The sequence below is a fragment of the Phyllostomus discolor genome, chromosome X (assembly GCF_004126475.2).
Source record: "Phyllostomus discolor isolate MPI-MPIP mPhyDis1 chromosome X, mPhyDis1.pri.v3, whole genome shotgun sequence".
Lineage (NCBI taxonomy): Eukaryota > Metazoa > Chordata > Mammalia > Chiroptera > Phyllostomidae > Phyllostomus > Phyllostomus discolor.
Window position 1 is genome coordinate 80,858,823 of NC_050198.1, and position 16,960 is coordinate 80,875,782.

The following is a 16,960-nucleotide window of genomic DNA, read 5'->3' on the forward strand; positions in this document are numbered from 1 at the left end:
AACAACACTGTGCTGGTTTCAAATAACAGTGTCTGAGAAGCATTTAGAGAGGATCAATATATCTACAGATGGTTGTATCTTAAGATGCAGATCATTAATTATTTTCCTTCAGTGTGCTTATATTTATAAGGTTTGTGGAACTTTTTTAAAATCCTCACCTGAGGATATCTTTTGTTTATTGATTTTAGAGAGAAAGGGAGGGGGAGAGAGTGAGAGAGACAGAGAGAGAGAGACATTAGAGAGAAATATTGATTGGTTGCCTCCTGTACACACCCTGACTCAGGATGGAACCTGCAAACTAGGTATGTTCCCGGACTGCAAATCAAACCCACAATCTTTTAGTGTATGGGACGATGCTCCAACCAACTGAACCATTAGCCAGGGAAAGGTTTTTACCAGCACTATCTAAGTAATCTTCATTTATGTATTGATCACCTACTATGTGCCAAGTACAATTCTAGATGCTTAGGAAGCATTGAGTAAAACATACAATACAAAGATCCCTGCTTTCACAAAGCTTACATTATATATCAAATCTTTTCTTCTCTGTGGAATCTGACATGGTTGATTTCCATCTCCTCCTTGAAACTGTCCTCTCTTGGCTTCTGCCATGTAATATCATTCAGTTCCCCTAATAGTATTCAATTGTTTCTTCAGTCTTCTTCACTTGTTCCTCCTATCAAAACCTAATAGATTTAGATCATAAGGTTTCGTTCCTGGGCTCCTGGTTTATATAATTTGGTCCTCAAAAAACATTCATTATCTTAAGCTCAGTGATCATCTCACTAATGCAGCCTCTCAAGTTTATACCTCTCATCCAGCTTCCTATTCAGTGACTCCCTATGCATACATATTTCTATTAGGATAATCCCACATCTTCAACAAGTAAGTTAGTAACATAATAAACATCAACTACTTAAAATGGGTCTTCTTATGCTCTTTTAATTTCATCAATGATAGCACTGTTCTTTTAGTCACCCAGTCTTAAAATTAATCCCCTTATTATAATCAGCCAAGTCCTGTTCATTTTACCATACAATATCTCTTACATCCACTATTTACTTTCCATTCCCATGACTAGGTTCTCATCACTTCATGCATGCATTACCATAATATAGTCCTAATTGATTTCTAGTATTTCTATTTTCAATCTCTCCTTTACACTACCTCTACATTAACTTTCATAAAATTATCACTTTAATCACGTCATCATCTGTAATCACAAATGTTAATACTTTCCCATTGCCCATAAAATCAAAATTCCTCATCCTGACATTTAAAGCTCTTCATAATCTGGCTTTAGTATATTCATTCAACTAATTTCTTGCTATTCACCAATGCAAATTATTTACTCCAGTTAGGATGGTTGCCTTACTGTTCCTAGAGCATATTTTGCTTATCTTGGTCACTAGGACTGCTCATGGTGGTCATCAAGCTTAGGAAGAGTCTTCCCCACTTTTGTTCTACAAAATCATAGCTATGCTTAAGTCTCTCATTTCAACAAATCCCTTTCACTTTAGTTCACACTCTTCTATTTATGGTTTAGTGCTACTGTCCATGTCATTTGCTTTGGGACTTATTCATATGTTTTAATGTTATGTTTTTCATTATCTCAGTTTCCCTTGGAGGGGTTTGGGCTACTTAACAGTAAGACAAAAAATGTCCTCATTTGTTCTCTGCACCACTTTTCTTCAAAAGCCCACAATAGCAGTTCCAAAATTTTTAGTTTAAAACTCCTTTAAATTTTTAAAAATATTAAGGATCTCAATGATTCTTTGATTTTTTCAGTTATATCTATCAATATCTTATATTAGAAATTATGCCCTGGCTGGCATAGCTCAGTGGATTGAGCTCGGGCTGCGAAAAAAAGTGTCGCAGGTTCGATTCCCAGTCAGGGCACATGCCTGGGTTGTAGGCCATGACCCCCAGCAACCGCACATTGATGTTTCTCCCTTTCTCTCTCTATCTCCCTCCCTTCCCTCTCTGAAAATAAATAAATAAAATCTTTAAAAAAAGAGAAATATCTGTGACATTTAAAGTGTTTAATTCATTTAAATATGACAACAATAAATCTAATACATGTTAATATAAATGTTTATAAAATAACTATATTTTCCAAAACAAAATAAAAACAGCGAGACTAATGGCTTTACTTTACAAATTTGCAAATCCTTTTTAGAGAATTTCCTAGAAGACAGCTGGATTCTTATGTTTACTCTGCATTCAATCAGTTGTGATACGTTTTTTTGGTTAATGTATATGAAGAAAATCTGGCCTCATGTAAACTTGTAACTAAAAATGCAGGAGTATTTAAACAGCTTTTTCAGATAACTGTGGGTATTCTTCAACACTGCAACAAAATTTTATAGGGGTAGTTTCTTTAAGGTAAATGGAATGAGGACTTTGAATCCACATTAAAGAACTTTTTAGACTTTGTTATGTTAAAATACACTGGTCAGTCTTATACTTTAAATGGATTTTTTATCCAGGCATGATTTTACAACACTGATTATTTAACAAATACTGTTCCACTGAGTTATGCATATCTTCCAAATGGAGACACATTTAATCATACAATGTTTTAAAAAATCGCATTAGTTAATATCACTGCTGATCTCATTAGAAAAGACTATAAGTATCAGGAAGCTCAAAAGCTTATGGTGACAGATACAGGTTTCCAAAATTCTAATTTTCATTTTAAATCTTAAATATCATCATTGAAAACAAATACTGTCAATTATTTTCCTTAAAATGATTAACTTTATTATTGACAAAATGGCTGCCAAATAAGCAAGTCTGAATAAACATAGTTTCTTGGGTGTTTTTTTCAATAAAATTGGAATTCTATGTATAAGCCATTAGTTCAGTCTATAACTCAATCACACAAGTACATTACCTCAAGACACTATCATACTTCAGTATGTAACAGAAGTACTTTATGCATACTTTCCATTTGATACGTGTATTATTTAAAAAGATATGTACTTGCCCTGGCCGGTATGGCTCAGTGGATTGAGTGCCAGCCTATGAACCAAAGGGTTGCTGCTTCGATTCCCAGTTAGGGCACATGCCTGGGTTGCAGGTTGGGTCCCCAGTTGGGGGTGTGAGAGAAGAAACTAATCAATATTTCTCTTACATATTGGTGCTTCTCTCCCTCTCTTGTCCCCCCGCTTCCCCTCTCTCTAAAACATAGGTAAATACAATCTTTTCAAAAAATGTAGTACTGATGTCCATATGTCTAAAAATAGATGATGTACTCATCAAATTGTGTACATTAAATATGTGCAGTTCTTTGTATATCAACTATACATCAATAAAGCTGTTAAAATATGTACACAAGGGTAAATATTTGGTAAAATTAATAATAGTTACTGGTTTACAAAGATATTATTAAGTGAAAATAGCTTTCTATTTTAACTGTGAGTGTGGTGGTAAAGAATACAATTACTAACTAGTACAGTTTGGTGTGATTCCCTTGATTTGTGCCAAGACACCAGCACTTTTACCCACCATTCTCTTGCACTATCAGTGAAAATGTCAACACAGGAAAACCAAATAATACCTTACAATATTGTGAACATTGTTTTTTCCCCTTTTTTGAATCTATTTCTACTGATTATGCTATTACAGTTGTCCCAAATTCCCTCCTTTGCTCCCCTCCACCCAGTACCCCCCATTCCCTCCAGTAATCTATCCCCCCTCCTTAGTTCATGTCCATGGGTTGTGCATATAAGTATTTGGCTTCTCCATTTCCTATACTGTTCTTAATATCCTCCTGTCTATTCTGTGCCTACATATTTGTATTTCTTAACCCCTCCACCTTTTCCCACTACCTCCCCTTCCCCCTCCCAACTGATAACCCTCCAAATGATCTCCATATCTATGATTCTGTTTCTGTTCTCCTTGTTTGCTTACTGTATTTTTAGATTTAATTATTGATAATTGTGAATTTATTGCCATTTTAATGTTCATAGTTTTAATCTCCTTTTTCTTAAACAAGTTCCTTTAACATTTCATATAAGAAGGGCTTGTTGATGATGAACTCCTTTAACTTGACCTTATCTGGGAAGCACTTTATCTGCCCTTCCATTCCAGAAGGTAGCTTTGCTGGATAGAGTGATCTTGGTTGTGGCTCCTTGCTTTTCATGACTTGGAATAATTCTTGCCAGTTTCTTCTTGCCTGCAAAATGTGTTTTAAGAAAAAAGCTGACATTCTTATGGGAACTCCTTTGTAGGTAACTCTCTGCTTTTCTCTTGCTGCTTTTAAGATTTTCTATTTATCTTTAACCTTTGGCATTTTAATCATGATGTGTCTCACTGTGGTCCTCTTTGTGTCCATCTCATTTGGGACTCTCTGAGCTTCCTGGACATGTATGTCTATTTCCTTCACCAAATTAGGAAAGTTTTCTTTCATTACTTTTTCAAATAAGTTTTCAATTTCTTGATCTTTCTCTCCCCCTTCTAGCACCCCTATGACTTGAATGTTGGTACATCTGAAGTTGTCTCAGAGGCTCCTTAGCCTATCCTCATTTTTTAAAATTTATCTTCTCTTCTTGCTGTTCTGATAGAATGTTTTTTTTTTTTTCTTCCTTATGTTCCAGATCATTGATTTGATTCCTGGCTTCCTCCACTCCACTGTTGATTCTCTGTAAATTTTTCTTATTTCACTTAGCGTAACCTTCATTTCTGCCTGGGTCATTTTATGCTGTTGAAGTACCCAATGAGTTTCTTGAGCATCCTAATAACCAGTGTTTTGAACTTTGCACCTGATAGATTGCTCATCTCCATTTTGTTTAGTTCTTTTTCTGGAGTTTTGTTTTGTTCTTTCATTTGGGCCATATTTATTTGTTTCCTCATTTTGGCAGCCTCCCTGTGTTTGTTTCTGTGTAGTAGGTAGTGCTGCTTTAATGCCATGTCTTAGTAGCATGACCTATTGTAGAAAAGAGCACCAATAAGTTGGATTGGGTGGAGACTTAAGTAATTGCCAGGGTAGTGCAACTCCTGTGAACCAGGTTGACGGAATCTCCAATATGGTGTTCCCGCTCTGTTGCTTTGTGTGGAGGAGGGCTAAGAAAAAGGACAATACTGCTGTCTGGCCCCTGGAGTTTTGTCCAAGAGGAAGCTACTCCCTCACACTTGCCCTGATGCCAGACACTTCAGTTTCTCCCTGTATGCCACTGGAGCCCTTCCTGCTGCTGCCCCAGTGCTGGTGCCCAGAGGGAGTGAGTCTGCATATGTCCTAAGTCTGTTTTGGGCCTTTTATGAGGAGACCCTTGAGAATCCCACAGTTTCTTCTGCCATCGCAACTCCCACTGATTTTTATAGCCGTAAGTTATGGGGACTTATCTTCTTGGCACTGGAACCCTGGGCTGGGTGGTCTGGTGTAGGGCTGGAATCCCTTGCTCACAAGGTATCCACCCCAATTTTTATCCACCGCACATGGGTATGGGCCTGCCCATTCTGCGTCTCCACACATCTCTGCATCTCTGCCCCTCATACCCATCTTAATGAATGTGACTTCTTTAATTCCTTCATTGTCAGACTTTCATATAGCTTGATTTTCTGACAATTCTGGGTGATAGTTGTTTTGTAGTTTAGTTGTAATTTTTGCTGTGGTTGTGCAAAGAGGTGAGCCATGTTTACGTATGACTCCACTTGACCAGAAGTCCGTGACTATAGTTTTGATTTCTCAGACTCCCTGAGAGAGTCTTGGGGAGCCCAAGTGGTCCATGAACAACATGCTGGAAAGTACTCAAAGAGGTTCTAAACTTGGTTCTACTCTTTGAGATTGACACTATGTCTGAAACTCTTTCCTACTTTAGCATTACCTCTGGTCACTCCACTGGTTTCTTGTTGAGCTCAGTCCTCTTCTTTCAGCATTCTAAATATACTCTCTACCATTTACTTAATGGTTTCAGCTATCACCTATGTACTAATGATTTCCTCAAACCTATATCTCTAATGCAGAGTTGTATCCTGACAAACTGATCTATATTTCTGATTAATATCCTGTAAATACCTCCAACTTTATATACTGAAAACATAATTCACCTTTTTTTTTTTTTGCAAATTCATATATACTCCTGAATTCTTGATCTAGGCTGTTAGCACCTTTGTTCTTCTAGTCACACCAACTAAAATCTAGTGGTCATTCTTAATTCCCTTACGAGTAAAGGGCCAGCCAAGTAACACTAATTTGTAGTACTATGACAACATCAATATGGAGTGGTGAAGCCTAAGTCAAACTAGAGAATGCATGTTCCATCTAAGACATATTCATATTCAAACAGTGTGTGGAACAAACAAATCATATTTGTTAGTTGCCAGTCTGTGATACTTGTTAACTCTGAATTATCTCTTCATTTTGTACCTGTCTTTCTCCATTTCCACTGCCATTTTTCTAATTTAGATCCCCACCATCTCTTTTCATCTTTCTAAAAAAATTTATTGTTGTTTAAGTACAGTTGTCTCCATTATCCCCCCACCCCCCCACCTTCGATCCTACCCCCCTTTGGCTTTCTCCATGTGTCCTTTATATATGTTCCTTGATGACCCTTCTCCATCCCCACCCCTGTTATCCCCCCACCTCCCCTCTGGATACTGTCAATTTATTCTTTATCTCAAAGTCTCTGTTTATATTTTGTTTGCTTCTTTGTCTTGTTGACTAAGTTTTATTTATAGGTGAGATCATATGGTATTTATCTTTCACTTGGCTTATTTTACTTAATATAAAGCTCTCCAGTTCCATCTATGCTGTCATGAAGGGTGGGAGCTCCTTCTTTCTTTCAGCTGCAAAGTATTCCATCCTGTAAATGTACTATAGTTTTTTGATCCACTCATTTACTGATGGGCACTTAGGTAGCTTCCAACATTTGGATATTGTAAATTGGGCCACGTTGAACATTGGGATGCATAAGTTCTTTTGAATTGGTGTTTCAGGATTCTTAGGATGTAATCCCAGCAGTGGAATTGCTGGGTCAAAAGACAATTCCATTTTTAATTTTTTTAGGAAATTCCATACTGTTTTTCACAGTGGGTGTACCAGTCTGCATTCCCACCAACAGTGCACTAGGGTTCCCTTTTCTCCACAACCTCTCTAGTACTTGTTACTTGTTGATTTGTTTATGATGGCCATTCTGACCAATGTGGAGGGGTATCTCATTGTGCTTTTAATTTGCATCTCTCTGACAGTTAGTGATGCACAGCATCCTTTCATATGCCTCTGGGCCCTCTGTATGCCCTCCTTGGAGAAGTGGCTAGTCATGTCCTTTGCCCATTTTTTAATTGGATTGTTTGTCTTCCTGGTGTGGAGTCATGTGAGTTCTTTACATATTTTGGAGATCAAACCCTTGTCTGAGTTATCACTGGCATATATATTTTCCCATATGGTTGGTTCCCTTTTTATTTTGCTTATGTTTTCTTTAGCTGTGTGGAAGCCTTTTATTTTTATAAAGTCCCATTTGTTTATTCTTTGCTTTATGTCCTTTGCTCTAGGGGACATATAGGTGAAAATACTGCTGCATAGAATATTTGAGACTTCCCTGCCTATGTTCTCCTCTAGGAATTTTATGGCATCACAACTTATACTTAAGTTTTTTATCCATCTTCAGTTTATTTTTGTGTATTGTGTTAACTTGTTGGTAGAGTTTCATTTTTTGCATGTAGCTGTCCGGATCTCCCAATACCATTTGTTGAACAGGCTATTTTCACTTCATTTTATGCTTCTGCCCCCTTCGTCAAATATTTATTGTCCATAGAGACTTGAGTTTATTTCCAAGCTCTCTAATCTGTTCCATTGATCTATGTGTCTGTTCTTATGCCAGTAGCAGACTGTTTTGATTACAGTGGTCTTGTAATATAGTTTGACATCAGGTGTGGTTATCCCTCCTACTTTGTTCTTCTTTCTCAAAATTGGCACAGCTATTCAGGATCATATATGGTTCTGTATAAATTTTTGAAATGTTTGTTCTATATCTGTGAAATATGTTATTGGTATTTTAATAGGGATTGCATTGAAAAAATATGGAACGCTTCACGAATTTGCATATCATCATTGTGCAGAAGTCATGCTAATTTTCTCTGTATCACTCCAATTTTAGTATATTTAGCACTGCCAAAGTGAGTACCCCATCATCTCCTATACAGACTATTACAATAGCCTTATAACTGATCCCTCTGTCTCAAATTTCCACAAATACTTCCCCTCCTGGCCCCATGCAGAAGGCAGAGAAAGTGATCTAAAATGAAAATCTGGTCACTTATTTGATACCCTAGATTAAAATTCCATAATAGTTCTCAATTGGCTATAAGAAAAAAAGTATACATTCCTTAGCACAATGTCAGTCTATAATTTGCCAGCCACCACATGTTACTTCAATTTAGCTTTTCTGCTCTTTTCTATTCTTAGCTATAGAACTAAGACTTATAAATCCTTTCCTATATGCCAAGCACTATTCCAAATTACATATATTATCTCATTAGGCCTCACAACCATTAAGATACGTACTGTCATTGAGCCTACTTTACAGATGAGGAAACTGAAGCACAAAAGTAAGTTAAACCATTTGGAGTTCATCTAAAATCGCATATTGTTTCAGGATTCTGTGTCTTTGCATCTGTATTCACACTTACTGTAATGGCTTCTGTTTTCTAACAAACTTCTAGCATCTTTCAAGATTTAGATCAAATATCAGGTGTTTGAGCTACCTTCTCTGGTTAATCCATTCCAAAAGTAAAGCTAGGTATTCCTTCCTACCTTTGAAATAAAAACTACACAATACAAATTACCAGAAATAAACATCTGCCTAGCACTTAGCACAGTAGAACCGTGGCTTACCAGTAGCAGATAGTTCTTGCTATAAGTAAAACACTGTTAATTTCTACTTTTTATGGAAGAGTGGGAGGAACAAAGTGAGGGCAGTTTTGTTCCTGCTCCCCCTTCCCAACCTCCTACTCCTATAATCCTTATCAAACCCCTCATGACAGATAGTCCTTTATGTGATTTAAGCAAAAGTTGTAACTTCTACATATTGGACAACTCCTATCTGGGGCCTTACAATCCAGGAGTCTTATACTCACTTCATAATCCCTCAAAAAGGTGATATATTTTTAGATAATTGGACCTGTCAAAATCAATAAGAAAAGTTTAAAAACAGTCATGGAAAGCCACTCTGAAATGAGGAAGAGAATGTAAATCACTGATTACTATGATTTTTACAGAGAAGGGTATATAGTCTTTTCTAAATTGAGCATTAAGGTATAAAAGCTTCTTATTCTCTAACGCATTCAGAGTTTGAACACATATAATCTAGCATCTTCCACCAGGCAGGAATTTAATGAACATTTTGTGAGAACATCTGTTTGTTATTTATCTTTGTCTCATTTTACACATCAGCAAATCCCTTTTTACCACTGGGACAGAATAAAAATCACCATTTTATTATACAGCATTCATAAATTTAAGCTTCAAATGGGGGAAACAGAAGCAATTGTCAGCATTGTATTCTACCTGATGTTACAAGCAAGAAGTACAAAGGTAAGGAAATACAGAGGGAAATTATTAAATATATTAATCCCTTTAACACACACTCTGCCAATAGCTACTATCTTTCACTGTTCCAGCAACTGCTAAGAAGAATTAAAAACCATTTTACCCTTTTAGAAGGGCAATCTTTTTGCCCTCTTGAGTCTATGTCCAAAAAAAAAAACAAAAAACAAAAACAAAACAATAAATGGTTTTGTCTCAATAGCTATTTTTTCCTCTATGTTCTACAGACAAAACTTTAACAAAGAAAAAACTATGATTATCAGGTATAGATCTTTTTTCCCCAGTTTTATTGAGATAAAATTTACATACAATGTTGTACAAGTTTACACTGTATAATGTGGCAATTTGAAATATGTACATATTATGAAATGAATACCACAATAAGACTGGTTAGCACTTTGAAAATCTTGGAAATGAGAGCTACTATATTTTCATTGATGCTCCTGTCCTATTTCATGAAGCTACTGAATGGCATTCCTAAGTGCTCTCACTATTCATTTTTTAGAAGAAGCCAGAATCAAGGCCTTTGCAATCAGGAATTGCCAGTGTCGTGAGCAAAGCATAGGCAGAGCGACTAAAGCCACTTCTGGAAGTGTATCCATCATAACATCTACTTGCAAATGTTGTATGTTTTAAGGTAGATAACAGTATAGAATACAATCTCCATTATAACAGTAGTCATAGTTGATTTTCCCTAGATTCAAATATACTGTCCTGTGTGCCATGAAGAATAATAAAGTAAGGAATAAGAAAGGCATTGTCCTTTCCTTCCAGAACTTACAATCATTTCCTTCCAACAGTCATTTACAGTACACATACATCACCAGTTTTGTGTAAGGGGAAAAAGTTTAGCACATATAAATTCACTAAAGAATAAGGGGAGACACAATACCCAATCAAACATTGAATTGGATGGTAGAGTACACATTATTGCAGTTCACAGAAGGGGAAAATCAATGTAGGCTGGCAGAAGATGGGGTGCTTTATGTGATGTGTGGAATTTGAGTTTGGGGTAAACTGGATAGGATTTAGAAAAGTAAAGGAGGAGGACAAACTAAGAATCAAAATAATCTATATCATGCACCTTAATCCTGTCCCAACACTTAAGTTCTTTACTACAGAAGTGTTTTGAAAGTCCCTCCCCATATACCATCAATCAGTAAAGGAGGGGATAAAGTAATGCACACACCATCCTTATACCTTCTTTTATAAGCTACTGGGGAACAGACACTTCAGATAGGAATTTATCTGAATATTTGATTAAAGTAACTGATGCTAAAATATGATTGAAGTTTAACCTTTACATGATATATCAGTATCTTAAAGGAGTATATCATGAACCAATACAGAATCTTGAATAAGTACAATTATGTGGAAAGAGTATTTTGAAACTAGGAGAAACCTTGCTCCCTACCCCCTGCCCCAAGCACTTTTCTTCTCTTTGTCCATTTCATAGAGTACCTTCCTTTTCTAACAATCTGCTAGTGCTTAAACTATGCAGGATCACTGTGGATAGTATATCTTTTCTCCATATCTACAAGAACTTCTTTACCTCATTAGGCTCCTATAAATAACAAATTTCAGCTATTGGAAGTCACTGTAAAATTGTTCTAAATAAGTTTCTATTTTCTTCAACATTAGTTTTTTTTTTTTTTTGGTAAGGCAAAGCATTTATTAAAATATAAGGAGTCATTTTAGGTTGATAAAAATAAAATGCTCATGGATGACATAGCTGTCATGCTTATTTATTTCAGTGATTCTCATCCAGACTGATATAATACCTACTGAAGATCATATAGGAATCTCTAAGAAATCTTTTTCAAACTATGTCTCCCCAACCTCTGATATTTTTATATTTCCCCTGGGTGGCATATCCCCTCTCTACTTGATTTCAATATCAGCCTAGACTTAATCCTTACCAATTTACCTACCTTTAATCCCAATGTATTTCTGTATGCCAGATCATCATACTAATGGGAGAAATGAAGGAAGGAAAAGAAGGAAGGAAGGCAGGGAGAATTTCTTTTAAAAAGCTAAAAAAAGCCTGGCTGGCGTAGCTCAGTGGATTGAGCACGGGCTGCGAACCAAAGTGTCACAGGTTCGATTCCCAGTCAGGGCACATGCCTAGGTTGCAGGCCACAGCCCCCAGCAACCGCACATTGATGTTTCTCTCTCTCTCTCTTTCTCCCTCCCTTCCCTCTCTAAAAATAATAAATAAAACCTTAAAAAAAAGAATCCCTTTAAAAAAAAGCTAAAAAAATAAAATAAAAAGCTAGAGGAAATATACACAACCAGCTTTCTAGTTAAAATCCTGATTGAATTCACTTTAGTCTTAAGGATTGGGTTCTCTTCTCCATAAGAAGTGGGTATCATGGTCTAGAATGGTAAACACTGTTCCATCTGAAACTAGGAAACAGATAACCTGGCACTTTTTGCAGCATCTGAGTCATGGGGTATAAGGGAATTAAAAAGCCTCTATAGAATGACTCTTTGGTAGTAAAACGAGGCAAGAAAGGACAAAGGCCAATAAACCAGCATTGCAAGGTTGGCAGCACAGGCAATTAGAGCAGTGCACACAGGTAGGTCAAACTATGAAGACTATCTGGATCTACACCTTAAGAACCAAGAAGCAAATGCAGAAACTAATGTCAAGTCAAGCAAGAGAATGAAGTAAAAGAAGGAAAGCAGAGAAATAAAATACACATTTTAAACATCTTGTTCAGGTGGGTTGGCCAGATTCATGCATAACTCTGAAATCTGAATAAGCTCAGCTAAAAGGTTGGAATGCCACAAAGCATATTTGTAACACTATTCCATTACCAAAAGGCATCATTTATAGGATTCAGAAGCAAAAACAAAACAGAAAACACAGAAACAACACACACATGCATACTTGCATGCATACACGGACATGCACACATCTGTGCACAGGATTAAAACAGAAACATGTGCAGAGGCTCACATACACAGCTCCTTAGCACACACAGAAACCACCCCCCCCCCACACACACACCCAGGATGGGACTGAATGAAAGGAAACCATCTGTGACTTAGGTAATTTTTTCCTTCAACTTTGTTTCTTGGCTTCTCCATGTAAATAAGAATAATCCTCATCAAATGTAAGAGGTGTGTTGGTCAATAAACTGGGCACTTTACTTTGGTTGTCTTATATTACATATTCGCATCATAGGGATTCTGCTACTTCAGAAATAGAAAGGTACTTGTAAAAAATACATAGGCTTCAATTCTGAAGCGGTAATACTGGTGAAAAAGGGTATGTGGATATTGGATATGGAGCCACCCCTGAAGGGGGCCCCATTCTAAGTGAGGTTTGTGCCTTTTAAAAATCAGTAACTCTATAGTCAATGCAGTTGCTTTCAAAACCCAAGCTGTTTTTTTTTTAAAGAAAGTGACACACTGATTCTAAAATTCATATGGAAATATAAGTGGCCCAGAATAACCAAAACAATCTTGAAAGAGAACAAAGTGGGAAAACTCCCACTTTCCAACTTCAAAAATTACTACAAAGCTACGGTAATCAAGACAAGGTGGTACTGGCATAAAGGGCAGGTATATAGAGCAATGGAACAGAATTGAGTATCCTAAAATCAACTCTTATATTTGTTATCAGTTGCTTATTGACAAAGGTGCCAGAATCAAGAAATGGAGAAAGAACAATCTTTTCAACAAATGGTGCTGGGATAACTGGATATCCATATGCAAAAGAATAAAGTTAAATCCCGATCTCACATCATACACAACAATGAACTAAAAATGGATTACAGAGCTATATATAAAGGCTGAAAACTTAAAAGTCTTAGAGAAAAACATAGGAGTAAGTCTTTGTGTCAGGCAATGGTTTCTTCATATGTGATGTAAGTGGCAAAAGAAAAAATAAATTGGCTTAGTTTAAATTAGAAAATGTATGTACTGCAAATGATACTATCATGAAAGTGGTATAAAATATTTGCAAAACCATGAGACAACATTTCACACCTATTAGAATAGCTTTTAAAAAGAGACAATAAATGTTGACAAGCTTATGGAGAAATTGTAAACATTACTAAGTGCTGATGGAATTGTAAAATTGTGTGACCACTTGGGAAACAATTTTGAGGCTCTTCAAAAAGTTATACATAGAGTTACCATATGACCCAAATATATATACTCCTAATATACCCAAGAGTAATGAACGCATATGCTCATACAAAAACTTGTACATGAATGCTTATAGCAGCATTACTGACAATAGCCAAAGAATGGAAACAACCCAAATGTTCTCATGAATAGGTAAACAAAATGTGGCATAGCAATACAATGACAAAGTATACAGTCATAAATAGGAATGAAATACTGATACATGCTATAACATACGTGAACCTTGAAAACATTATGCTAAGTGAAAGAGGACAAGTGCAAAAGGATGTATCTATCTTTCATGATCCCATTCATATAAAACATCCAGAACAGGCAAATCTATAGAGACAGTTGATTAATGGTTGTCTAGCTCTAGGGAGAGTGGAGAGATTAGGAGATAATGTCTAAAGGGATCAGGGTGTATTTATTTTGGGGGTAACGAAAATGTTATAAAATTGGATTTTTGATGATGATTATATAACACCGAATATAAAGATCATTAAATACTTAAAATTGTTAAATTGTATGGTATGTAAATCATACTCCTATAAAGCTGTTAACAAAAAAATTGGTCTCTAGGGAAGCACATGATGATTGTTTTCTAACATTTGAGGGGTTATGATGTAGAAATGGGACGAGGTTGTTTGGTGTAAGCCCCAAGGGGTAAACAGAATCAGAATCACCACTCAATGTAACTCCAGAGGGCTCAATTCATGTTATAGTTTATGTAAATGGTACTATGTGTAAGGGTAGGAGCAATGGGTGGAGACTGAATGGAGAGAGATTTGGGCTTATTTATCCAAACATTTAATAGCTGGAACTATTCAAAGATCAAATGTCTACCCCACAGTGAAAAGTAAAAAATTATTGAAAATATTCAAGCATGAGATGGATGACCACGTGAGGATGGAGTAGATGGTTTTATATAACGGATTGTATATGTATGTGGCAGAGGGGGGAGATGTAACTAGATATACTTCAAGGTTTTTTATAACCATAATATTCTATTAAAATGCATATATATTACAAACTTTCATTATAAACCATTTTCTCACTCACCAGCCAGGAATAAATAAATACTTACATATTCCCACTAGATTCACAAATCCCAGTAGTGATTTCCAATGAAAAAATAAAAGTTGATGCTGTGCTTTAGGCCATTTCTAACATTTATATGCTATCTTTGGCTCAATAATCTAGCAATGGGCTTATCTTTTTGATTACTCTTTATTTGTAGTCTATAGCTTTAAAGGTAGTACTTCATAAATATTATTAAGAACAGAATCCTATGTTGTACTTAATACTGATAATAATTAAGTTAATTAATATAAATCATTCTGGACTTTGTCTTGTCTCTTTTTCCACCCTCCTCTGTCCTTTCATAGATATGGAATATGCAGGCTGCTGATTTTTACAAGTTGCTTCCAATGCTTCAGAATGAACCTTTTAGCTGAAGGTTTCAAATATTTTGGCCTAAGTCCACAAATGCCATAAGAAACTGGCACTCCATTCTGCAATGCTTTTCTCTCTGACAATAACTTTAACTTGGGATCATAAAGTAGAATAATTTGTCAGGTGGTCCATTATTCTCTAGATTTAAAACATCATGGGGTAGCAGTCCTCTATACCACTTTACATTTTAGAACTACTGAGAATGATTCTATGCTGAAAAAGAGAAGTTCATATACAAAGAGAAAAGCTGCTTATCCATCAGTTGTTTCACAAAAGCAAGGGGCAGTTTAATATCTTGGGAGGGACAGTTTACCAATGGTGACATGGGATCAGAAGTGGCTAAACAGCTTTGAATCAATTACCTCCCTCATTGAACTGGTCAAGTGCAAGGCAACACATATAGTAGGTGCCAGCTAAATAGTGCTGACTGACTTACCCTGGCTCACTGCCACCTTAGGCATATACAAATACCCTGTATCAAAAATCTCAAATAGAAAACATCTGCAATGAAATTATACTAATTGTCCAGCTAGTACACCAGAGCCTACTATAAATCTCAACCTCAGGGTTCATGCCTTGGAACTGTGTACTAATGTTCTAACATGGCTTTCTGTTACTTCCAGTAATAAATCCCCATGGAGAAGTTTCAAGAAGGGCATTGCCTTAGATCAAATTCCATATTACAGTGAGGTTCTTCTCCACAGCTTGTGCTTTATCTGGTCTTGATATGAGGCCAGCAAAGGAAATGTTCTGGAGTGTTTGATGGAGGGAGTTATTTTTATTTTAAATAGCTGTAAATATTTGATATGTAATTATGCCCTTGTCACTTCAATTCTTTCAAACCATTTCTTCTCAGCCCATTCTTTCCTTTCTTGTTAAAAGCCTCACAAGGTCCATGAGTAGGGAATGCTACTTGGGAGGGAGAAAGATACTACTGGGATCCTGGGCTCATTTATCCAACAGTCATATTTCTGCCTGTGCTTATCCCTTTTTCTGCCAGATTGTACTCTTTATTGCTCACACCACTCAAAATAGCCACCAGTGCAAATATTCAGAACTACTCAAGCTGTATTTATTGTATTTACTTTGTATCCCACCCTCATAAACCACTCTCCCTAGATCCCTTAAGCATTTCAACTGCTCTTTTCCATTTCAAGCATCTCAATTCCAGAGAATGCAAACTTGAGCATAGTCTTATTACCAATTAAAAAGGGATTCTACTATTTTTTTCTAAGAAGTTATTTGTCCATATCCATGTCAGTTGCTCAAAAGAATACTGACTTTTTAAATGCCTTATCATATTGCATACTCTTAATATAGTTTACTATCTCCTATCATCTATAGACTTTTAAAAGCATGAATCAAATATACTTTTGATGTTGACCTATTTGTGTGATATTTATAACTAAGAAAAATATGTCACTCAAAAAAACTTCTTCAGAATAGTCTGACTTACTTGCAGATTACTGTCATTTTATTAACATAGATTTATGCTCCTTATCACAAATTCAGGTGGATGCAGATTGTACAACTTCCACTGAATAAGCTGAGCAAATTTCCTTGATTCAGGAGAGCATATTAGAGTTGTACTTCTGTGCAGTTCCCCCCACCTCTAAATTGAAGGGCAGTGTTTAGGAAAATGCCAACCACATTTAGCAGGAAGAGTTAGCCATCTAGGGTATGGTATGGGAGTAGCAATGAGTACAGTGTGTAAAGAATTTAAAGAAGGCTTTCTTTATAATCTCTTAACAAGAAGCTTTAATTGGACATGTCCTAATTCCTACTCAGAAGACAGTTAACACAGGGACCATTTACTTTACATTT

At 36.1% G+C, this 16,960-nt stretch overlaps 1 protein-coding gene and 1 pseudogene across 2 annotated transcripts in view; both read right to left on the bottom strand.

Annotated features, from left to right (window-relative positions):
- Window positions 1-16,960, bottom strand: part of ENOX2 (ecto-NOX disulfide-thiol exchanger 2) — a 358,832-nt gene that overhangs the window by 316,749 nt on the left and 25,123 nt on the right. The gene's annotated exons all lie outside the window — the stretch shown is intronic.
- LOC114505819 lies at window positions 8,017-8,117 on the bottom strand (annotated as a pseudogene).